This window comes from Macrotis lagotis, chromosome X (assembly GCF_037893015.1).
Source record: "Macrotis lagotis isolate mMagLag1 chromosome X, bilby.v1.9.chrom.fasta, whole genome shotgun sequence".
Classification (NCBI taxonomy): Eukaryota; Metazoa; Chordata; class Mammalia; order Peramelemorphia; family Peramelidae; genus Macrotis; species Macrotis lagotis.
The window spans coordinates 236510978-236536086 of NC_133666.1; positions in this window are offsets into that span (position 1 = coordinate 236510978).

Here is a 25109-nt window from a genome sequence, read left to right on the forward strand (position 1 = left end):
AATTAACACAGACAGCAACTTCAATTGGTTAGATAGGTGGCACACAGAGACAAAGATGCCAGGACACAGGACAAGGTAACTGCTGAGGAGGCAAAAAAGGGACAAGAGGAAAAGGGTTCAATCCAGTATTCCATCTACTAACTTTCTTTAAAGCTAATTCTTGCTAAATTCTATTGTATCCACAATCCTGAAAGTTGCATAAGTTGTCCACACTCATGGGCAAAGCATTAGTAACCCCAGCTTGTTAAAGTGCTATTTGCAGACATCTATTTGGGGATTAGAATTCAATCTTTTAATAAAATAATATATTGACTAGCTCCAAATACGAGAAAAACTATCCTTCAGTAACAACTCTCAAGATATAAATAATGCTCCAGAAGTTAAAAACTTAACTTCTGAAAACTAATAACTGTTATGATCGTTGTAAGCACAGATGAAACTATAGCTGGGTTTTTTTGACCTGGGGTTCATGAATTTTTAAAATTTATTTTGATAATTTGATTTCATTTATTAATGTTAATCTTTTTTATTAATTTAGAAATAATTTTTGAGAAGAGTCTACTGGCTTCATGAGACTTAATAAAAGTATAATACTAAGGAGATGTCTGCAAGTGGAGCCAAGATGGCAGAATAGAGAAAGTACTCAATTTGATTTCTCCCCAAATTTCCCTAGAAACCCACATAATAAAATAACACCTCAAATCAAATTCTGGAATGGCAGAGCCCACCAGAGACAGAATAAGAGTATAATAGAGAGGTCTGTGTTATGGAGGAGGTGGTTGGCACAGGGTTTACTCACATAGAGGAGACACTGGTGGTGGGACTAGGTGGTAGTGACAGAAGCAGCAGCAACTTTGGGATCTTTAAAGCCAGAGACAGAAATGGGACTTGGTAACTGGTCAGAAAGAGTTTACAGAGTACCCTGTGCTAGTATTTGGCAAAGGACCAGACAATGGCATCTCCATTGCCTTTACCCACTTCTAGGTCCTAGTTCAAAGGTGGAGAGGAATACTTTCAGTTAAAAGGGAGTAGAAAAAAAAAAAGAAAAAAGGGAGTAGAAGCCCTGAGGGGCAGTTTCACTTCTGATCTCAAGAGAGACAGGCCCTGAAGAACAATATTAATTGCAGTCCAAAGAAAATAAAGAGCCCTTCCTGGATAAGAATCAAGGCAGACCAAGAAAGCAGTGATTATATATCTCCCCTGATCACAATACCTTGAAAGCACCCAAAGCATCTAAATCTCCAGAACTGACTCTGAAAACAGCAGTGCAAAACAATCTTAAGTTTGATAGTGTCCCTCATCCCACCAGGAATGGAGTCCAATTTTAACATAAAGTTTCAAGTCAAGAAATAGGGCAAAAAAAACGAGCAAGCAACAACAAAAAAAACCTAACTATAAAAAGCTACTGGATGATAGGGAAAATCAAGACAAAATTCAGAAGACAATGAAGTCAAAAGAGCTACAGGCAAATCCTTAAAATAAATTTTGTGAATTGGACATAAGACCAACAAGGATTTTGGGGAGAAATTATTTTCAAAATCAAATAAGAGTGATAGAGCAAAAATCAGGTAACAAAAGCAAAGACAGAAAATTATGAAAAGACAATTAAAAGCTTTGTAAAAGAGGGACAAGACAACTTGGTGGCACAATGGAATTGAGTGTCAGACCGGGAGTCAGGAAGACTTGAGTTCAAATTTGAACTCAATCACTTCCTAGCTGTATGACCTTGAACAAGTCATTTCACTCTGCTTCAATTTTCTTTTCTGTAAAATGAACTGGAGAAGGAAATGCCAAACTCCTTTAGTATCTTTGCCAAGAAAATGCAAATGGGATCACAAAACATCAGACAAGACTAAAACTATCTAAATACTGAAGAAAATAATATTTTAAATTATAGAACTGGACAGATAGAAAAAGGAATATAAAAGCTTACTATAGAAAATACTTCCTTATGAAGCAGAATTATCTAAATAGGAAAAAACTATAGAAATCCACTGAAGTTAAGGGCAAGTGGAAGTTAATGACTCTATGAGATATCAATAAACAATAAAACAAAATCAAAAGAATGTCAAATAGAGCAAAATTAAAATATTTCATAGGAAAAGCAACTGACCTGAAAAATAGACCGAGGATAATTTAAGAACTATTAGACTGCTAGAAAGTCATAATCAAAGAAAGAGCCTAGATATCATATTTTAAGGGAAAACATTCCAAAATCTTAGAGGCAGAGGATAAAATATAAATAGAAAGAATACACTGATCCCCACCTGAAGGAAATTCCATAATGAAAACTACCAGGAATATTAGAGCAAAATTACAGAGTTTCCAGGACAAAAAATAATACTTCAACCAGGCAGAAAGAAATGATTCAACTATCATATTAAAGAAGTGGAATGTTTGGAATATGATAATCCAGACAGTCAAGAGGTGGGATTACAACCAAAGTTAACCTGCTTAGAAAAACTGAATATGATCTTTCAAGAGAAAAAGGGGATAATTTTATTAGAGAATATTCAAGTATTCCTGATGAAAAAAAAACACTGAATAGAAAATGTGACTTTCAAATACAAGACTAAAGAGAAACAACAAAAGGTAAAAATGAAAAGAGAAATCATAATGAACTCAACAAGGTTAAACTTTATCTTTCCATATGGGAAGATAAATCATGTATTTTCTAAGAATTTTGTTTTTGTTAGGATTCTATATAGAATGAAGGTGCAGGGACGAGTTGATTGTGGTGGGATGATGTAAAAAAATGGATAGATGAGAAAAGAGCATGCCTTTGAAGAAGGGGAAAGGGAGAGGAAGAATACGAAAGAGGAACAGGAACAAGTTTTTACAGTGGAGGAGAAAATGTGGTTGTATGACCAGCAAAGCTGAACCTCACTCAACATCTGAAATGATTCAGAGGGAAATATGTATGTGTGTACGTATGTGTTAAAATTTTATTAAGTGAGGATCACTCTCTACTATAGCTTTCCAAATTAAAAATCTGATTCCAAGACAGATGAAATGATGTAAAGTGAAATGAGGAGAGGGATAAATAGAAGAAAACAGATTGAAGGGAAATGAAGTGTTAGTAATCATAGCTACTAATGTTAATGGGAATCATAACTATGAATGTTAATGGGATGAAAGTAAATAGAAGAATGTATTAGAAACTAGAATTCAACAATATATTGTTTATAAGAAACAAATATAAAACAGAAATACCCATAGTTGAAATAAGGAGCTGGAGTAGAATCTATTATCCTTCAAATAAGGTTTAAAAAGGCAGGGATAGCAATCATGATCTTAGATAAAGCAAAAACTAAAACAGACCCAATTAAAAGGGATAACAAGAGAAAGTACATCTTACTAAAAGTCACTCTAAATAGTGAAGTATTATTAATACTAAACATATTTACATCAAAGGGCATAGTATCCAAATTCCTAAAGGAAAGTTAATGAATTACAGGAGGAAATAGAAAACTATATTAGAGGAGAACTTCAATTTTCTCCTCTCATAGTTAGATAAATCTAATGATAAAATAAATAAGAAAGAAATTAAGGAGTTAAATAGAATCTTATAAAAATTATCTGTGGTAGACCTCTGGAAAAAACTGAATAATAAAAAGGAATATAACTTTTCCCCAGCTGTATAAGGTATATTCATAAAAAATGACCATGTATTAGGACATAAAAACTTTACAAATGCAGAAAAATTAAATGAACCATTTTCAGAACATAATATAATAAAAAATTACATTTAATAAAGGAATGTGAAAGTATAGATTGAAAGTCATTTGGAAACTAAAGTAATACTAAAGAATGGGTAGATCAAAGAGCAAATCATAGAAGCAATCAATAATTTCACTAAAGAAAATAATGCAATAGCATTTCAAATTTTGTGGAATATAGTTAAAGCAGTACTTAGGGGAAAATTTATATTTCTAAGTTCTTACATCTGAAAAATTAAGAAACAGCAGATCAATAAATTGGGAATGCATCTAAAAACTAAACAAATAACAACCAACTAATAAACACAAAAAAGGAAACCCTGAAAATCAAGAGAATAAAATTCAATAATAAACAAATTATAAAATAAATAATAAATAAAAGTAATAACATTTAAAGCAACAAATCCCAAAATATTGAATTAATAAAATAAATGGGAAGCCCAATCTGAATGAAGAAGCAGTCTGAAGTATAGAACTTTTTTTTAAAACAGATAATTTTATTACTTTAAAGTTTATAGATAATTTGAATCTGCTAACAGAGGTCCTTGAATGACCTAATTATCCAATAACTAGATAAGAATAATTTATAATGAATTGCATATCTAAAGGTCTTGAGGTATTTGGAAACATCCTTTTTAATTAATATCAATATTTTCCCAGCTGTTTGGCTTAGTTTGTAATATTTACTCATTTTCATTAATTCAGAATAATGTTTACTAAGCAAATCAAACATTTCAGTGCACAAATATACTAAATTATTTTAAATTGCACTTTAGCAGTCAAATTAATGACTTTTTACTATATCTTTGAAATGAATCAACATGTCATGAGAAGTCATAAGGCATAAAATTCTTTTAATGGTCAATCAGGCAGCATATATTTATTAAATGCCTACTATGTGTCTGGCATGTTAAGAACTGGGAATAGAAATATAAAAAGTCTGTCCTCAAGTACCTAACATTCTATTAGGGAAGGCAACATGTACCTATGTAGTTATAAACATATACAACATTGAAAAAAGTAATCATGAGGGATAAGATCCAACTAGCAACTAAGACAGTAGGCAAGGTTTCATTCTTTTTTTTGTTTGTTTGGTTTTTGGTTTTTTATAGATTTTTTTTGGCAAGGCAATGGGGTTAAGTGGCTTGCCCAAGGCCACACAGCTAGGTAATTATTAAGTGTCTGAGGTTGGATTTGAACTCAAGTCCTCCTGACTCCACTGTGCCACCTAGCCTCCCCTGCAAGGCTTCATTCTTAAGGCGGTGTTAGATATGAGGCTTCAAGGTAACCAGAGATCCAAAGAGGTGGAAGTGAGGAAGAAGTGCAATGCAGGGATGGAGCAGTTTGGGCTTAGGTCTAGAGACAGGAGATAACTGCCAAGGGGTCAGGCTTCTTTCTCCTTTACCTCATCCAATCTTCTATTGGGGAATGGCAGAATCTCAAGAAAGCTCAGAAGCCCAGACTTCCCACTATGCCTGGTTCCAAGCCAGAGGTATTGTTTTAGTGAGCTCATTAAAATTTACATCAACCTTCCTCCCAGAAGGAGACTGAATAACTGTGATCATATCTTACCAATTTGTGCCAGTTCATCTTTAGTGTTAGATGAATGAATTCTATGAATTTATTCATGCCATTGGTGTGGGTTTCTTTACCTTGTATAGCTTAGGTCTTTAATGAGATCATAATATTAATATGATTTCTCAAAGGCTTTATTGGATTTTGATTATATCAAGTTGTTTTATGAACTATAAATAACAACAAAATTGTGCCAGCCTCTTTAATCAAGAACTACTTAAATAGGAGTAAATTAAAGATATTTGGTGGGAGGTAAAATACCCCAACAATCCTGTGAAATGCAAATAGCTACTTAGAATGATTCCCCTGTGGTAGATTCTGAGAATAATAGTGCCCATGAGTCTGGATTAATTTTCTCTGAGATAATATATTATCTAGCTTTAATATACTGAAAAAAAGCCCACAGGGTTTAATGTTAATCTCTTTCTCAGAGCTGAGGGTATTTATTGTCAGTGTCAAAAGAAAGAAAAAAGGAATACTTCTGTTAAAAAGGTAGCATCTCCTCCTGTGCCTCTCTTCTATCTTTATGGTGGTAGACAATCAAAGTGAAAACAGCAGCTTGATTTCCACTAGTACCTTCTTCTCTTTTTTATTTGGCATGGACCGTGGAATTTAGAGCTGAAAAGTTGATTAGAGTTTGCCTTCCCTATAGTCATTCTATAGATAAGTTATTGGAGGTCCAGAGAGTTGAAGACATTTGTCCAAGTTTATTAGAGCCTGGTGGTGGAACCTGGATCTGAATCCAGAAACTTTACTTCAAATGCTGGACTTGTTTCCCTTGAAGAAAGCAAAGGGAGATTAAGGTTCCAGAGTTTGGCCACATTATAAAGAAATTAAGAGAAATTATTCAGTAAGCTTTGGGTTCTAGATAAGTTTCACCCCTCATCTTTGCTACATCTTTTTTTAAGTCAAATTCCCTTTTTATTAAATAAACCTGCTTTGCCAGGTACACTATCTTATTCCTTATCCTACTACCCACAGGTCTCCCATTAAAAAGAAATTTTAAAGTCTTAATTTGTGACTTGGTATAGAAAGAATTGTTATGTTGTTCTTTAGGAAGTGGGCAAGTCTTGTATGCTAGATGGATGAGTTCAATTTCTGTCTTTGTCTCTTGATGCTTTAATACCTTTACCTTTAGAAGAGGATCTAATCTGTAACATCCTCTAGTCTAAACCTCTAGGACTATTATGTTGGGAAAAAATGACTACAACATGTGCAAAATGACAATGACTTTCATTTTGAGAATGAAACTTTTGCCAGAAATGCTGAATGAAGAAAATTACATTTCTGTCACAAACTCTACACAGTAGATGTATTTTCTGAATTTGCCATTGACTTCAACCTCTATGGAATATCATATCCTTTGACTGGACTAGTCATCAGAATAACTAAGTTAGATTCCAGTAGGTCCTGGATTATCAAATCTTAGATTTAGAGATATAAGAGAATTTTGGGGGCTTCCCTAAAATCACCTGAGTAGTAAGTATCTGATTCCAGGTCTTTCTATCTTTGAGTGTACTCTTTACTATTCTGTGTTGACTTTCTTGAGTGTCCCCAAGTCAGACAATGTTTGGACATAACCCAAATTTCCCTCATTCTTTTCCTGAACAGGACTGGTAAAATAGTAAGTCTAAAGTACTAGAATTTCTGACATGTAGAATTAATCACAATCATTCTGTTAGGCAAAGCTGTTCGGCTGTTTCTTACATTGGGGTGGGGGCTGGGGAATGTATTTGTTGTGAAGTTGTGTCAAAACAAAACAGACAAAAAGATTTTAGAGCAGAAGGAAGAGAAAAAAGGCATCTAGGCATAGGTGGTTGTTTATAAGGGGAAAAAATCATATTGTACCTATAAACTTTTTAGTATCTAACTTTTTTCTTCCAATAATTGATATAATTCAAGAATTGCTTGCTGATATGTAGGAAGTCAAATCATTAGTTTGTCCCAGGGCTGTTACATAACTCTTCCATCCAGTTCTTTTGAAAAATGAATGGGAGAGCCCTCAGTGATTTAGAGATCCTGGAGGTATTTGCTCTGATTTTTGGAGTCAATTCTGTGTCTAAGAAATCAAGGCTGGCTGAGGTCAACAGTGGAGTCACTTGCTTTTAGTCTTCTGAATTCCAGGACATAAGGGTTAAAAAAAGGGAGGGAGGGGAGAAAGTATATTTAAAGTGGTCTATGGACATCTGCTTCAATAACCAAGGTACAGTCCTGACATCTCACAGAATTGCAAATCCAATAAATAATCCTTAGTGCAAAACATAGGACATGTGTTTATACAGTCTTTTCTGGAAGCCTCCAGTTCTAATTATTAGGATTTTTCCTTCTTGAAATCAAGGTTAAATTTACCTCTTTGCAACTTGCACCTATTTATTCTTTTGCTTTCTGGGATCAAATAGAATAAAGTCAATCTCTCTTCCAATTGACATCCTTTTGGGTACTTGTAGACAGCTATATTTTCCCTTATGAATCTTCTCTTCTCCAGGTTGAAGAGTCCCAATTCTTAAAACCAATAGCATGAGCTCAAGGGCCTTCTCTATTCTGATTATCATCCTGTGAACCCTCTCTAACTTTTCAATGTCCTTACAAAATTGGACATGGTATTCCTGATAAGGGCTGCCATTGGCAGAATACAATGGCTATCACCTCCCTACTCTTACTGAAACCCAAAATCGCAATAACTTTTTGACTCATACTTTTAACTCATTTCTTACTCATATTCAGTTTGCCCATCTCTTAAACCTCTCTAGTTTTCAGACAAATCATTTTGTCTAACTTAGCCCTTTTCATTGTGTTCTTGTCAAATCAGTTTCCTGAACCCCAATGTAAGATGACATTTCTCCCTTTTGAATTTTATCTTATTAGCTTCAACCCAGGCATTTAGAATGTCAAGAGATTTGTTTAATTCTCACCCTCTCATCAAATTTATTAATTATACTTCTTAGTTTTGCATCATCTATGGATTTGATAAGAATGCTCATTACAATTTATCCAAATGGTACAGCACAGATCTGGTTGGAGCATGAAACTAGAGGTCTCTTTTCTGGTTAGTATAGAGTAGCTAAAGGCTAATTTTGGAGTTCAATCATTCAACCAGTTCTAAATTTATTTAATTATACCAACTTATAGCCCACAACTCTCCATTTTGTTCCCTCATAAATAGGATGAGATAATTTAACAAATCTTTGCTGAAATTCATTCTCCTCATCTATTAGCATATTAATCCTGACAAAAAAAGAAATAAAGTTAATCTGGTACGACTTGGTCTTGAGGAAACCATGATGGCTCTTTGGGTCCACTGCTTCCTTTTATAAATTTTTATCATAAATTTAAAAAATATTATATTGTAGGACTTCCTGAAGAATTGAAGTCAAGCTTACAGTTCTGTAATTATATCTTTTGTGGGACATCCTTTGAAGTCACTTTTAAGGTAGGTAGAGGTATGTTATAATGATATTTTATTCCGCCCTCCCTCCACTCCTGCCTTGATATTTCCCATTTTATATAACCAAACAAGATGAAAGAGTGAAGAGTGAATTATTTTGCTCCAAATAGCCTGCAAAGTTTGGAAATGTTCCTCATAATGACATGTATTGTGTAGTAGACAAAATGTTGAGAATTTCAGGTTTGGTTATAAATATTAAACTTGGTCCCAGTTCACCAAGGTTCACTTTATAGGGAGCCTGGTCTGAGTTTGGCATAAATCAGAACCATCCCAGATAGTCATACCAAAGTCCATTGTTGTTTTCAGATGGAAACCAGATGGAACACAATGATTTGTAAAGTTTCGACAAGAAATCAGAGCAACTCAGTAGTTTCAAGTGGGTTTGTCTTAGGCATTTTGTTTTAACATAACCCTGAGGATACCTCAAAAGTTGCAAATCTATATTCAGGAAAATAAAATGAAACTCAGTAGAAAGAGGTAGCTTCAGAATTTTGAAATAATACTATTTCAAAGACATCTCTTATGAAGATTTATGTGGCAGATTTATCCAACTACATTTCCTTGTAAAATAGAACATTAAAGTAAGCATGTTAGACCTAAGACCATCCATTATACACATTTTAGAATTCTATTTCTAGATGGAATTTTGAAAAGAATATCCATATCTTTTTAATGTGATGCTTTTGTTGTAGATTGTCAATTATTTCATCTTTCCAAATTTTACTTAAAACCATGTATCTTAAATCCTGTCTCACTTCTTTATGTATGGACTTTATCTAGTCAAATAATGAAACCTTCTAACCTTAGTACAATTTGCTTCTTGTCAATATATTTTTTTCAATTTTTGCCAATTTGCTTCTTTAAAGAATTATCTTATTTTGCTCCTCAAAAATAAGAGACTCAAAATAGAAAGCACACATTTGTGCTGAGAAAGTTTCTAAATGACTTTATTTGCAGTATGTTTATTGGCACTGTTCTAGAAAGTTAAATGGGGAAAGCTTAACTGATGATGGCAGACAAACACTTGACCATCAGATTTTTAGTAGTGTCTAGCATAACTGAATTTATGACTTCATTTTCTTTTGGTATATCATAAAAAAGTTACTTGGCCAATAACTGAAAAGATGCATCCTTTGCAGCCAGAAAAAATATTCAGATGTGGGTGATAAGTTTTCCCGACAGGAATTGAGAAGGTTAAAAGGAATGCAGGGAAAGAAACTTGCTTTGAGTGGTCTATAGATGCCCTGGAGGATCATGAGGCCTTAAATGTTCATTTGCATAGGGACAGCCCAAATGAATTAATTATCCCCTCTAGAGAAAGCAACTATTGCAACCTAATCAGATACCCTTGGACTCTCTCAATAAGAAGGAATGAAAAGGAAAGAAATAAAAGGTTTCTCAAGAAGATATATTCAGTAATGAATACTCGCAATGTCTAGAAAATGTAAATACCCAAATGAAACAAAGATTTGTATTTTTATAAATGAGTTTTTATTTTTTTATTATTTCCCTCAGTTGAAAAACCCCTTTCTTCCAAAAGAAAGATGCCTCTGGTAAGCTTTATTGATTATTCTGCAAGGTAGTCTAGAGGCTGAATGCTAGATAGGTGCAAGCTGAAGTTTACTGTTGGAGAACAGAGATTACCTTTCCACCATACTTGAAATAGTAAAGAATGAGAATACAAAGACAAGAAGACTGAAAATAAAACATAAAGACTGACTATTGCGTAAGAGCTGATCCCTGTATAAGAAACTCCATCTCCCTACTTTGTACATTTTCATTAGCTGTCCTACACCTGAAATGCTCTTCCTTTCCATCTCTCCATCTTGACTGTTGTGATTCCTTTCAAGACTTAGCTCAAGTTCCATCTTCTATGGAAGGCCTTTCCTGGACTTTATCACTGTTAGTGTCTTCCCTCTCTGACTGCTTCCATTTGCCCTCCATATATCTTGTATAACTATTGCAAGTATTGGCATATTGGTTCCCCTTATTACATTGTAACCTTTTTTGGGAGTTGGCCATACAGTTTCTCTCTACCCAGTACTTAGTTTTATACTAATCATTTAATAAAAGCTGTTTTATACTGTTGTTGTCTAATAATTACAATGTGGTCTATTAGAACATGTACTTTATTTGAAGTCACAGAACCTGGATACTTATCATTCCTCTGTCCCTCTCAACATAATCTTGAGAAAGCTCAGTCTCCCTGGGCTTTAATTTTCCTCATGTATAAAATGGGAGTATGGAACAAGAGCCTCTAAGGTCTTTTTTTAGCTCTAAATATATAAGCCAATTTAAAATTTTCACTTTGGTTTCTATAACTGTGATACTCATAGCTAAAAACATTTATATTATATTAATTATATCATATATCATATCATATCATATCATATTACATTATTTTGGTTGGTTAGTTCTTGTCCTTCCTTACTGAAGACCAAAATGACATCACTTTATTTAAGCCAAATTTAGTGTGTCCTACTGGCTGGTCAAATCAATATGAGCTTGAAATACGCTACCACAAGTTTGGCACATGTGAACACCTGGGGTGGGTACTCTAAACTTATATATCTCATGTTTCTTTTGAGTTGCTTCAATTTTGCCTTCCTCATAGAGCGCAGCACCCTTACTGATGAGGGCATGCCATGCTGGGTGGTCCTGTGCCAGTGTCTCCTAAGCTGTAAATAAATTCTAAAGTTCTTCAATGAGACCTTCAAGGTATCTCCATATTGTTTCTTCTGACATGCTTCTGAGCACTTGCCCTGTGTTAGTTCTCCATAAAATAGCTTTTTTTGGCATGCATACGTCTGACATTCCAAAGTGTACAATGTATCATAGTTGCATTCTCTATAGTAATGTTGGACTACTAAGCAGTTTAGTCCAAGAAAGGACCTCAGTGTCTGGTATTTTCTCCTGACAGTTGATCATCAGAATCTTCCTAAGACAATTTAAATGGAAGTTATTCAGTTTCCTGACATGGTACTGGAAGATTGTCCAGGTTTCACAGGCATGTAGCAACGAGGTCAACACAACAGCTCTTTAAATGTTCAGTTTGGTAGTCAATTTAATGCCTCTTCTTTCCCATACTTTCTTTTGGAGTCTCCCAAATACCGAACTAGCTCTGGCAATGCTAGGGTCAAATTCATTGTCAGTGAGTTCCTTGAAAAGGACACTGCCAAGGTAAATGAACTTGTCCATGGTACTCAACTTCTCCATTTGCTGTAATCAATGGTCTACATATGGATGGTGTGGTGATGGAGTACCTGTGTTTTCTTGGTGTTAATTGTTAGACCAAAATTAGCAGAAGCTGCAAGAATTGATTCATACTTTGTTGCATCTCAGCTTCAGAAGCAGCATTGAGTGCACCATCATCTGCAAACAAAAGATCATGCATCAACACTCCCTCCACTTTGGTCTTGGCTTGTAGCCTTTTCAAGTTAAAGAGTTCGCCATCAGTGCAGTAGCTGACCTTGAGGCCATGTTCATCCTCAGTGAAGGCATTTGATAACATGGCTGAAACATCATGTTAAAAAGTATGGAAGCAAAGACACATCCTTGTTTTATTCCATGGATGACTGGGAAATCTCAAGAGCATGGTCCCGTATCCAGAACCTGGCCAAGGATACCATCATGAAATTGATATACAATACTGATGAACTTTTCCAGGCAACCAAATTTTGACATAATATACCATAAATCCTCACAACTGATGGTATCAAAGTCCTTGGTCAGATCTACAAATGTTGTATACAGTCCTCTGTTCTGTTCCTATTTCTTGGAGTTATCAGGTAACAAGCACCATATCAACTGTTCCTTTACTCTGTCTGAAGTCACACTCACTCTCAGGCAGGTGATCAACTTCCAGGTGAAAGATCAGCCTATTGAGAAGGACTCTAGCTAGAATCTTACCAGCAATGACTAAAAGAGAAATGCCCTATGATTGTCACAGGACAATCTGTTCCCTTTACCTTTATAGAGAGGGATGATGGAGGCATCCTTGAATTATTGGGGGATAAGCTATTCATGCCATATTATCTGAAAAATTTCAGTCAGTTTTTAGATGAGCTATTGGATCCCCCACTTTTAGATCTCAACTGGAATAGAATCAGCACCAAATGCTTTGCCACTTGAAAGGAGTCTAATGGCATTCAAAATCTGTTCTTCAGTTGGAAGGGACTGATTGACCTCAACTTGAAGTAATTGGTCAATGGCATCTACATTGATTGATGGTGTGTTAAGAAACTATGGTAGTGTTCAGTCCATCTCTCTAGGATCAAATCCTTATTGTTAATCAATATGGATCCATCAGCACTGAGTCACTGAAATGCACCAAATGTCTTTGGCCTGTAAAGAGCTTTCAGGGAATCATAAAAGCATTTGGTTTGTTACTGTCTGCATAAAATTGAATATCATCTGCCTCCTTACTGAGTCAAGAGTCCAGCACCTTTCTAAACTTCACTTGCACTTTACTTTTAATAGAATTAAATGCTGCTTTCTTAGAAATGGATGAACTATCCTGCTAGTAAACACTGGGGGAATTCTCATTTATCATTTAGCAGCTTCTGTATTTCTCCATTATTTTCATCAAATTGGTCTTGGTGTTTGCCAGTGTTCTGTCCCAGATGAACAAATGCAGAGCTTGTATACCAGATCTCTGAAAGCTGCCCACTCCTTTTCTGCTCCACTGTTGCCAATTGTGTTGGCTCATTTTTCTCTCCAAGTAAACAACAAACTGTTCCCACTGAGAGAGGCTATTATAATCTTTTGACATTAATTCTTCTAGTATTCATTTTGCCTTGCGGTCACCGATTTGTTTGAATATGAATATTTAGCTTAGAAAGGATGAGTCTGCAATTAGTCCAGCACTTTGCACCACACATTGCCTTTGTACTCTCACATCCTGTCTTTCTCTTTTTCTTATGGTCACATAGTGTAATAGAGGCCAATGTTTGCTATAAGGGTGCATTTACCTAATGGAAAACAATGTTTGTGATGAGAAGGTTATGAGATAAACAAGTCTTCAGTAGAAGGTGACCATTGCTGTTGCTGTTTCCAACTCCATTCCTCCCAAGGACTCCCTGCCACATCTGGTAATCTGAGCCTGCTGCAGCATTCAAGTCACCCAGAATTATATGCTTGTCCTCTTTTGGTACATTCTTGATAAGGGTCTCCAGGTCTTCATAAAAATTTTCATTAATCTTATCAGTGTTTGTCATAATGGGAGTATAGGCACTGATGAGTGGCATGGTGTTTTTCTGGAAGTGACAATCTCATTGTCATGAGCCTGTCATTCACTCCTTTTGTTAGGCATTCAAGAATGTTGACTAGATTAGATTTGATTGCAAAACCTACCCCAGCTTCACAAAGTTCCTTCTCACTGTGACCACTCCAGAGAAACAAGTATCCAATTTCGACTTCAGTTAGCAGGACTTCATTTGCCAGTGTTGTTTCACTTAGGCATGCTATTTGGATATCATACCTGTTGAGTTCGCTTGCAGCAAGAACTGTTTGTCTTTTTGGTCTACTGGATCTTGTGTTATCTATGTGTGTGCATATTCCAAGTACTGAAGATGAATGGAATCTTCTTTGAAGAAAATTTTGTAGATTTTTTTTGTCTATATTGACCTCACTGTGGGATTTGCTGCCTGCTGCAGTAATTAGGCCAGGGTTGGATAAGCAGACAATTTTTTAGGGCACCTTTTCTAGCACCTTCCTGCATCAGGAGGTAAGACATGTGATTCTTGAAATGGCTGCTCAGTCACTCAGGGTCTGCCAAATCTCACTGTTGCTTTCAGTGGGGAAATGACCCTATGACCCTGGGTCAGCTACATGCAGGGTTGTGACTACAGCTCCCAGTGTATCAGCACCTGCTGCTTCATCACTTGTCTGTCACCACAGGACTTTTAGGAATGGTGATGGGTGATGTCTTTTGTTATGTGCCTAAATTGGATTTAAATGAGGTAGAGCTGCACAAAGTCAACTGCCTCACTCTCTCTTCCAAAGTCATCATGATACAGCATAGTAAGACAGAGTCAAGACAGCTAGTGATGGCTCTAGATGCAGTGGATGACCTTGGTGTCTTTGATATCTAACCAAGCTCTAAGCACTCCACAGTACCTGCTTCAGCTGGCTTCTTGGCCATTGGAATGAATTGTTCTCCTCTGCTCATTACACCTATGAAAGACTTCACACATTTGGGGTAGACGTGCCATTATTCATTGATGAGTTTGAAACTTCCTCAGTTACCCTCTAGCCTGCTTGCTGAAATGGTTTACTGGGGTTGTGGCCACTATGCATGTACAGCTCATTGGAGCCACAGGTGAGAGTTAGATGGCTCAGGTGAACATCAAAGGTAGAAAGCAGCCCTGAAGAGGGCTTGGTAGCTCTCACACCAAGATACTAATCTTTCTTGAACACACCTTACCCCTTATATATCATGTTGTATTCATGATACTATAATAGTCATAAACATTATATATCTATTCCTGGCATGAATCAATCAAGATACTTTTACGAAGAGCTTTTTTTTTTTTTTTTTTTTTTTTTTTTTTTACAAACCAAGCACTTTGCTGGGCATTGGGAATACAAATATAAATATGAGACCACCCTAGTCTTCCTTAAATTCTAATTGGAGATATACATTTATCAGCCAGACAAGCAGAAGCCAAGCAAGGGATTTTGTTCATAGGGATTATGAGTTTAGCTTTCAACATTCAAAAAGCATTCACAAAAATACTATCACATGCAAGATGCTATGCACAGTACTGAGAATAAACATAAACAAAATATTAGAGTGAATGATAGCTTTTCAGACATTTGGAGACAGTTATCAGAAACTTAGAGAGTTTTCTCCTTTCCAGACTAGTCTCTTTTTCCCTCCTACTAGCTGCTAAACTCTGCATCTCCCAGTGCCCAGAAATAGCAGGATTCCAGTAATATAGAGTATCCTACAAAGTCTCAATGTAATTTTAAACTTTCTTATAAAGCTTTGCACAAAATCTTTATAACAAAGTTCTAAGCTTCAGGGTTATTATATTTGATCTGTTTTTTACAAAGCCTAAACCATTCAATTGGCATCTTCAAATTATTTCAATGGAATATTTTTAGAAGCTGATATTTTATATCATTTAATAATTTACAAAATACAATGAATAATTTCTCATTAGAGCCTCATTCCAACTTTGTGAGATAGATACTACAGATATTATTATCCCCCTTTTTCAGAAAGGAAACTGAGGTTGAGAGGTTGAGTGACTTGTTCAAGGTCCTATTACTAATAAGTGTCAAAATGAGATTTCAATCCAGGTCTAGCACTCTATCTTTTAAACCACACTATCTTTCAACAAATAAATGAGGAATAGGAGTGAAAGAGGGAAAGACAGATAGACAGAGATGGAGGGACAGAGAATTAGAGAAAAATTTGTGGAGGAAATAGGATTGCCAAAATTTATGACATTTATAGCATTTTAACATTACCAAGATATGAGAAGACACCTTGTTTTTCAGACAAGAATAACAACAAATTCTTCATGCTGGTCTTCCAGAATTGATGGTTCCTGAGTTCAGTTAAGCCCCATCAGAGGCAGACAAGAAACACTGCTATGAATGGACTTTTTGTCACTAGACAGCCTTGCCTCACTATTGTTGTTGCTGTTGTTATTTACTCTTATTGTTTGTGCCTCACTGTTGCCTTTGTGCCTCACTATTGTTGTTACACTACACTGTTTGACTTTATCTAGCCAAAAATAGGCTAAGATATATGCATCTAATCTGCATTCTTACTTGCAAACTATAATTTGATTGATTTACCTCACCTTGAAATTAAACTTATGTTTGATTCCTGACTTTCCTGTCTCTAGATTGCTCTGTTTGGCTCTGGTCATACATGGGTTAGAGGCCAGTTTTGTCCCACTGACAATATAAAATGGAAACAGGTGGGTCTTGTGAAGTGGTGTTAACAGTTCCCTAAAGAGTAATCTTCATTTCATTCTTCACTGTAGTGTGTGTGTGTGTGTGTGTGTGTGTGTGTGGGGTGTATGGTGACCACACACCTATTTAGTTTAAACATACTTTCTTTTTTACTAAATTTCCTCTCTGTGTACACTCTACAATGATATTAAAAAACCTAGATGTGAATCTCCAAGCAATCAACTTCAGTCTTAGTTCTATTTATATTTAACTCATCTTAGTTCTACTTAAATAGAATTTAAGTTCCCTGTTCAAAAATAGTCAGAATTTTGTATGTTAGACCATTGGATACAGATGAGAACTGAGTGATGGTAGTATAGAAATGGAATGTAGGACACAGATTCTGGTGGAAATAAAGTTTGTGACTTGGTTTTCTGAATTTCTTTCAAAATTTGGAACAGACTTTTTGAGGTAAAATAAAAGTCTGGATTCTCTTCCAATCTCATTTATGCTCAACCAACAATAGCCTTTCTAGTATACTTCCATCCTTTTTCCCTCAAAAAATATTTTTGAATGAATAGGTTTTCCATATCATCCAGAGTATTAGGCATACTTCAAAAGTAAGCACTATGAGAGAGGAAGTCTGAACAGATAATCTAAGATCATTGTTGTTTCCTGGTCACTAATATTTAAAAAAAATCCCTCAGGGGGTATTCTGAGTCAAGATAGGAAAATTATTAATTTGGGGGGCAACTTAATCTCTTCTATTGTTCTTGGTTATAGTTAAATATCTCAAGGATGTTGGGTGATCATCTGTTTCATGTCAAGTTCTTTTCTTGAAATCTGAAGATATAGTTGATGGTGGGAATGAGAGAATTATACTTTAAGGACTAGTTTTCAAGGGGGGAAAGGAGTTGTTAATTCTTTGTAGTGCTGGTCCAATAACTTCTACTTGGCCTCAAGGACTTTACAATTTCTTCAACTAACCATTCCAATATCATGTCTTACTACTTTTCAACAAAAATTCTTCATATTCAAATTGTATTGGTTTCTTGAAAACCCCATAACATATAATATCTTCTTGTTTGTGCTTATACTATTCTCCCTCTCATCCATGAGTTCCTCCAAGATGTTCATCTTCCTTCCCCCATAAATAGCCTCAAAAACTATAGCTCATATGTTCTTTCCTTTCTTAAATACTAAAAATCCTAACAAAACTTTTAAAGATAACAATGTTAGTCAACAGTCATTTATTAATTATTAAATACCTTTAATATATGCTAAGCACTGAAAATACTTAGAAAAAAAAGTCCATAGTTTAATGAGTGAGGCAACATGCAAAAAACTAGGAACAAACAAAGGAGAATTAGAAAAATTTCAACAGGAAAAGGCACTAGAATTAAGAGAAATTAGGAAAGACCTTTTTTTCTGTATTCATTATATAATATTTTATTTTTCTCCAATTACATGTTAAAACAAATTTTAAATTTGATTTCCAAATTCTATCTTCCTCCTTTTCCCCCTTCCTTAAATGATAAACAAACCAATATAGTTTATCCATGAGCAATCATTTAAGAAATTTCTATATTAATCATTTTGTGCAAGAAAATCAAAATTAAAAAAAAGAATGTAAGAAAGAAACAAAATAACATTCCTCAGATTGTATTCAGACCATATCAGTTTTTTCTCTGGAAGTGAATATGTTTCTTCATGAGTCCTTTCAGATTTACAAACAAGTCAATTTTTTGTTTTAGGCTTTTGCAAGGCAAATGGGGTTAAGTGGCTTGCCCAAGGCCACACAGCTAGGTAATTATTAAGTGTCTGAGACTGGATTTGAACCAAGGTACTCCTGACTGCAAGGCCGGTGCTTTTTCCACTATGCCACCTAGCCACCCCTAAGTCAATTTCTTAAAGATGGAATTTTAGCTGGCTTTTGAAGGAAATTTGGGAAGCCAGAATGGCGAGATGAGAGGGAGGGTATACTATGTATGGGAGGACAGTCAGTGAAACTGCCCAGAGTTCAAAGATAGAGTATCTGGTTTAAGGAATAGTCAGGAGTCAAGAATCACTGGATTGCTGAGTGTGGATGACTATAAAACATAATAAGATTAGAAAATGAGGGGCAGGTTATAAAGGGCTTATAATACTAAACAGAGCATTTTTAGGGGGCTTGGTGAGAAGTAGGTTGTATTAGCTGGTAATTAAGCCTTGAAGTCAGGGAGACCCTGGTTCAAGTCTCACCTTTAATAGGTACTAACTGTGTGTGTCCTCAGATAAGTCACTTAACTTCTCTGCACTCTAAACCAGAGGAGTCAATCAGACATGGGCCACACGTGACCCAAAATAATCCCAAGAACAGGGAAATCAGATACAAATGTAATTGGGAAATATTGAAATAGATAAATAAGAATACAATAACAAAAAAAAATCATTTTAAAACTATCAGTATGAAACCCACAAATTCATGCTTATATATAAATTAGTGGCTTCTGCTTTTTATTTGTTTGGCATCATTGTTCTAGTTAACTTACAAAGTCTAAAGAAACAGAAAAGATGGGTTCCTCTGGGATTTCCTCACTTGAGAGTTCCATATACTAAAAAAAAGCCCTAATAACATAAACAATCTGTACTATAAAATTCAAAACTTACTTTAGCTTTCTCATTCATTTATTTTTCATTTTATCATATGTGGTAGATTGATCTTCTCCCCTAAACTATAAAATTTTTGAGTGCAGGCATACAGCTCACTTATAATCCATATGGGCATATAATAAGGGCTCCATTTATGCCAGAGCATCTATCTCACTAAATTCCTGTAAGGAACCATTGAAATAATTTGTTCAACATTTTGTGACCCCATTAGGGATTTCCCTGATAGAGATACTGGAAGAGTTTTCCATTTTCTTTTCTAGTTCATTTTACAGAAGAAGAAACTGAAGCATACAGGGCAAAGTTACTTGCCCAGGATCAAAGAGTATAGGGTCCCAGTTTTGGACTCCCTCAATCTTCCCCAGGCAAGAGTTGGAGGGGCAGGAGACAAGGATTACAAAAGAGACAAGTATTCCATCAACATCTCCAAATATTCCAAGTGCTTCATTTATTCACCAAAACACCAGTGCCTAAATACCTTTCCAGTCTCTAATCCACTCCCACTCTGAAGGAATTTAGTAATACAAGATTCTGGTGTCCAAGGACACCAGGTGAAGATAATTCACAGTATTCCCACACACAACAGTTCCCAACATATCCCGCTTCTTGTTTTTTTTTTTTTTTTAAGATTTTATTTATTTTGAGTTTACAATTTTTCCCCTAATCTTACTTCCCTTCCCCCACCCCCCAATAGAAGGCAACTTACCAGTCTTTACATTGTTTCCATGGTATACATTGATCCAAATTGAATATGATGAGAGAGAAATCACAACCTTAAGGAAGAAACATAAAGTAAAGGAGATAGCAAGATCAGACAGTAAGATATCGGTTTTTTTCCCTAGATTAAAGGTAATAGCTCTTGGTCGTTGTTCAAACCTCCACTGTTCTTTCTCTGGATGATATTCTCCATTGCAGACAGCCCCAAATTGTCCCTGATTGTTGCACTGATGGAATGAGCAAGTCCATCAAGGTTGATCATCACTCCCATGTTACTGTTAGGGTATATGATGTTTTTTGGATCTTCTTGTCTCTCTTGGCATTAGTTCATGCAAATCCCTCCAGGCTTCCCTGAATTCCCATCCCTCCTGGATTCTGATAGAACAATAGTGTTCCATGAGATACATATACCACATTTTGCTAAGTCATTCCCCATTTGAAGGACATTTACTTGATTTCTAATTCTTTGCCACCACAAACAGGGCTGCTATGAATATTTTTGTACAAGTGATGTTTTTACCCTTTTCCATTATCTCTTCAGAGTATAGGCACAGTAGTGATATTGCTGGACAAAGGGTACCCACATTTTTGTTGCCCTTTGGGCATAATTTCAAATTTCTCTCCAGAAAGGTTGAATGAATTCATAGCTCCACAAACAATGTATTAGTGTCCCAAATTTCCCACAACCCTTCCAACAATGATCATTGTCCTTTTTAGTCATATTGGTCAGTCTGAGAGGTGTGAGGTGGTACCTCAGAGATGCTTTAATTTGCATTTCTCTAATAAAGTGATGATTTAGAGCAATTTTTCATATGACTATGGATCGCTTTGATCTCCTCGTCTGTAAATTGCTTTTGCATATCTGTTGACCATTTGTCAATTGGGGAAATGACTTTTTTTAAAAATTTGACTCAGGCAGAGTCAAGATGGTGGTGTGAAGGCAGCATTTCCTAGGAATTCCTTCCCCAGGGAATTCCAAAACCCATCAAATTATGACTCTAGCCAAAATTTAGAGAGGCAGAATCCACAGAAAGACTGAGTGATACATTTTCCCAGTCCAAGAAAACTTAGAAGTTCCATGGGAAATGTATGTTTCACCAGGACAGAGTTGGAAAAAGCCCTGGTCACAGAGCAGCTTAGGACCAGCTTGAATGGGATGGGAGAGAATTCAGCTGGACCAGAATGAATGTGGAGTGAAGAGCACTGGCTGCAAAACCAGCAGCAAGAATCAGGAGAAACTAGTCTGTACCTCCAGAGCACAGCCCACAAATGGTAAGGGGGACAGGGGAGAAGGCAGAAATATCTCTGCTCTCCCTAGGGACAGGACTCTGCTGTTTGCTTATACTCAGATCCAGGTTGTAGTTTGGGTTTCCATACTAAGATAGCCCAACAGGGCCCCTCCTTAAAGCTCTAGGGCAGAGAGTAGTGCTGTGGTCATCTACATATCAAAGCACAGGCAAGAGCACATAAGACCTTGGAGGAATAAAGGTCCTAGTGGGGTGTCCCCCCAAAAAAACCCCAAAGCCTTGGAAGGGATATGAAATTTGACTCAGTTCTCTATATTTTAGAAATGAGTCCTTTGTCAGAAATACTAGTTGTAAAGGTTGTTTCCCAGTTTACTACATTTCTTTTGATCTTGGATACAGTGGTTTTGTCTGTGCAAAAGCTTTTTAATTTAATGTAATCAAAATCATCTAGTTTGTTTTTAATGATGTTCTCCATCTCTTCCTTGGTCATAAACTGCTTTCCTTTCCATAGATTTGATAGGTAAACTAGTCTGTGATCTTTTAGTTTGCTTATAATATTATTTCTTAATGTCTAAATCCTATATCCATTTTGATCTTATCTTGGTATAGGGTGTGAGGTAGTTGGTCTAATCTAAGTTTCTGCCATACTAATTTCCAATTTTCCCAACAGTTTTTATTAAAGAAAGCATTTTATCCCAATAGCTGGACTCTTTGGGTTTATCAAACAGCAGACTACTATAATCATTTACTGCTATTGCATCTGGTCTATTCCACTGATCCACCACTCTATTTCTTAGCCAGTATCAGATAGTTTTGATGACTGATGCTTTATAATATAATTTTAGATCTGGTTGGGCTAAGCCACCTTTTCCACTTTTTTTCATTGAATCACTGGCAATTCTTGACTTTTTATTTACTTACCCCTTTTTCTAACTCATTAAAGTAATTTTTTGGAATTTTGATAGGTAGGGCACTAAACAGGTAATTTTGTTTTGGTAGAATTGTCATTTATTATTATATTAGTTTGACATATCTATGAGCAGTAGATATTTGCCCAGTTAATTAAATCTAATTTTATTTGTGTGAGAAGTGTTTTGTAATTGTTTTCGAAAAGTTTCTGAGTCTGCCTTGGCAAATAGACTCCAAGGTATTTTATATTGTCTGGGGATTTGAATGGGATTTCTCTTTCTAGCTCTTCCTGCTGTAACTTGTTAGTCATATATAGAGAAGTTGAGGATTTATGAGGATTTATTTTATATCCTGCAACTTTGCTAAAGTTGCTAATTGTTTCCAGTAGTTTCTTGTATGATTTATTGGGATTCTCTAGGTATACCATCATGTCATCTGCAAAGAGTGAGAGTTTTGTCTCTTCCTTCCCAATTCTAAATCCTTCAATTTGTTTTTCTTCTCTTATTGCTGAAGCTAACATTTCCAATATAATATTAAATAGTAGTGGTGATAATGGGTATACTTGTTTCATCCCTGATCTTATTGGGAATGCCTCTAGCCTCTCCCTTTTGAATATAATGATTGTTGATGGTTTCAGATAGATACTGCTTTTTTTATTCTAAGAAACAGTCCATTCATTCCTACACTAGTGTTTTTAGTAAGAATGGATGCTGTATTTTTCCAAAGGTTTTTCAGCATCTATTGATATAATCATATAATTTCTGATAGGTTTGTTGTTGATATAATTAATTATATTAACAGTTTTCCTGATATTGAACCAACCCTGCATTCCTGGGATAAATCCACTTGGTCATTGTTTTGCTTTGATTTTATTTATGATTTTTACATCTATATTTATCAGGAAGATAAGTCTATAATTTTCTTTCTCTGTTTTACCTCTTCCTGGTTTAGGTATCAACACCATATTGGTGTCATAGAAAGAGTTAGGAAGAGTTCCATCTTTCCCTATTTTTCCAAATAGTTTATATAGAATTGGAACCAGTTGTTCCTTAAATGTTTGGTAGAATTCATTTGTGAATCCATCAGGCCCTGGAGATTTTTTCTTAGGGAATTCAATAATGGTTTGTTGAATTTCTTTTTCTGAGATAAGGTTGCTTATGTATTTAATCTCCTTTTCATTTAATCTACACAATTTATATTTTTGTAAGTATTCATCTATTTCACTTAGATTGTCAAATTTATTGGCATAGTTGGGTGAAATAATTCCAAATTATTACTTTAATTTCCTCCTCATTGGTGGTGAGTTCACTTTTTCATTTATGATACTAGCAATTTAGTTTTCTTTTTTCTTTTTTTTAATCAAATTGACCAGAGGTTTATTAATTTTATTGGTTTTTTCATAAAATCAACTCTTGGTTTTATTTATTAATTCAAAAGTTTTTTTTGCTTTCAATTTTATAAATTTCTCCTTTAATATTTTACAATTTCTAATTTGGTATTTATTTGGGGGTTTTTAATTTGTTCTTTCTCTAATTTTTAGTTGCATATTTAGTTCATTGATTTCCTCTTTCTCTAATTTATTCATGTAAGCATTTAAAGATAGAATATATCCCCTGACAGTTGCTTTGAGTGAATTCCATAGGTTTTGGTATGTTGTTTCATTATTGTCATTATCTAGGATAAAATATTTAATTCTTTCTATAATTTGTTGTTTGATGTGCTCATTCTTTAAAATGAATAAAACCGAATAAATAAATAAATAAATAAACAAACAAATAAATAAATAAAAATAAAACTGAATACAGTTTCCAATTAGTTCTGGATCTATATCTCCCTGGCCCAATATTGCATATGAGTTTTATTGCATTATGATCTGAGAAAGCTGTATGCACTATTTCTGCCTTTCTGCAATTGATTATTAGGTTTTTATGCCTTAGTACATGGTCAATTTTTGTGTAAGTGCCATGTACTACAGAAAAAAAATGGTATATTCCTTTCTATCCCCATACAATTTCCTCTAGAAGTCTAACATATCAAGGTTTTCTAACAATCTATTTACCTTCTTAAATTCTTTCTTGTTTATTTTATGATTAGATTTATCTAAATCCGAGAGTGGGTGGTTGAGGTCTCCCACTAGTAGAGTTTTGCTGTCTATGTCTTCCTGTAGTTCTTTCAGCTTCTCCTCTAAGAATCTGGATGCTATCCTATTGGTTGCGAACATAATCAGTATTGAAATCACTTTATTGTCTATGGTACCTTTTAGGAAGATATAGTTTTCTTTTTTATCTCTTTTAACCCTATCAATTTTGGCAGCTGCTTTGTCTGAGATAAGGATTGCTACCCCTGCTTTTTTCACTTCAGCTAAAGCAAAATATATTTTTCTCCAATCTTTTACCTTTACTCTATATGTATCTCTCTGCTTCAAATGAGCTTGTAGGATTCTGGTTTTCAATCCACTCTGTTATTCGCTTATGTTTTAAGGGAGAGTTCATCCCATTCACATTCACAGTTATAATTACTAACTCTTTATTGCCCTCCATGCCATCTTTCCTTTGTTTGCATTTTCCCCTTTTTTCCTCCTTTTTCTATATTCCCCAGTATTTTGTTTCTGAATACCACCACCTTCAATGTGTTTTCCCCCCATATCCACCCCTCCCCTTTTTTCCCCTTTCCCTTTTTTCCCTTCCCTTCTTTCTGTTAGTTTCCTTTTTTTCTCCCCCTCCCTGTCTCCATACCCCTCCCCTTTTCCCCCTTTAATATTTGGAAGGTTAGATGTTTTTTAAGTTAACTGAGTAGGTATGTAAGTTAAAATTAAGCCAAATCTAATGAGTGGAAGATTCAGATTTTCTCATCACCTCCCTTCTTCCCCTTTATTATAGTAGATCTTTTGTACCTCTTAATGTAATGAGATTTAGCCCATTCAATCCCCTCCCTCCTCCT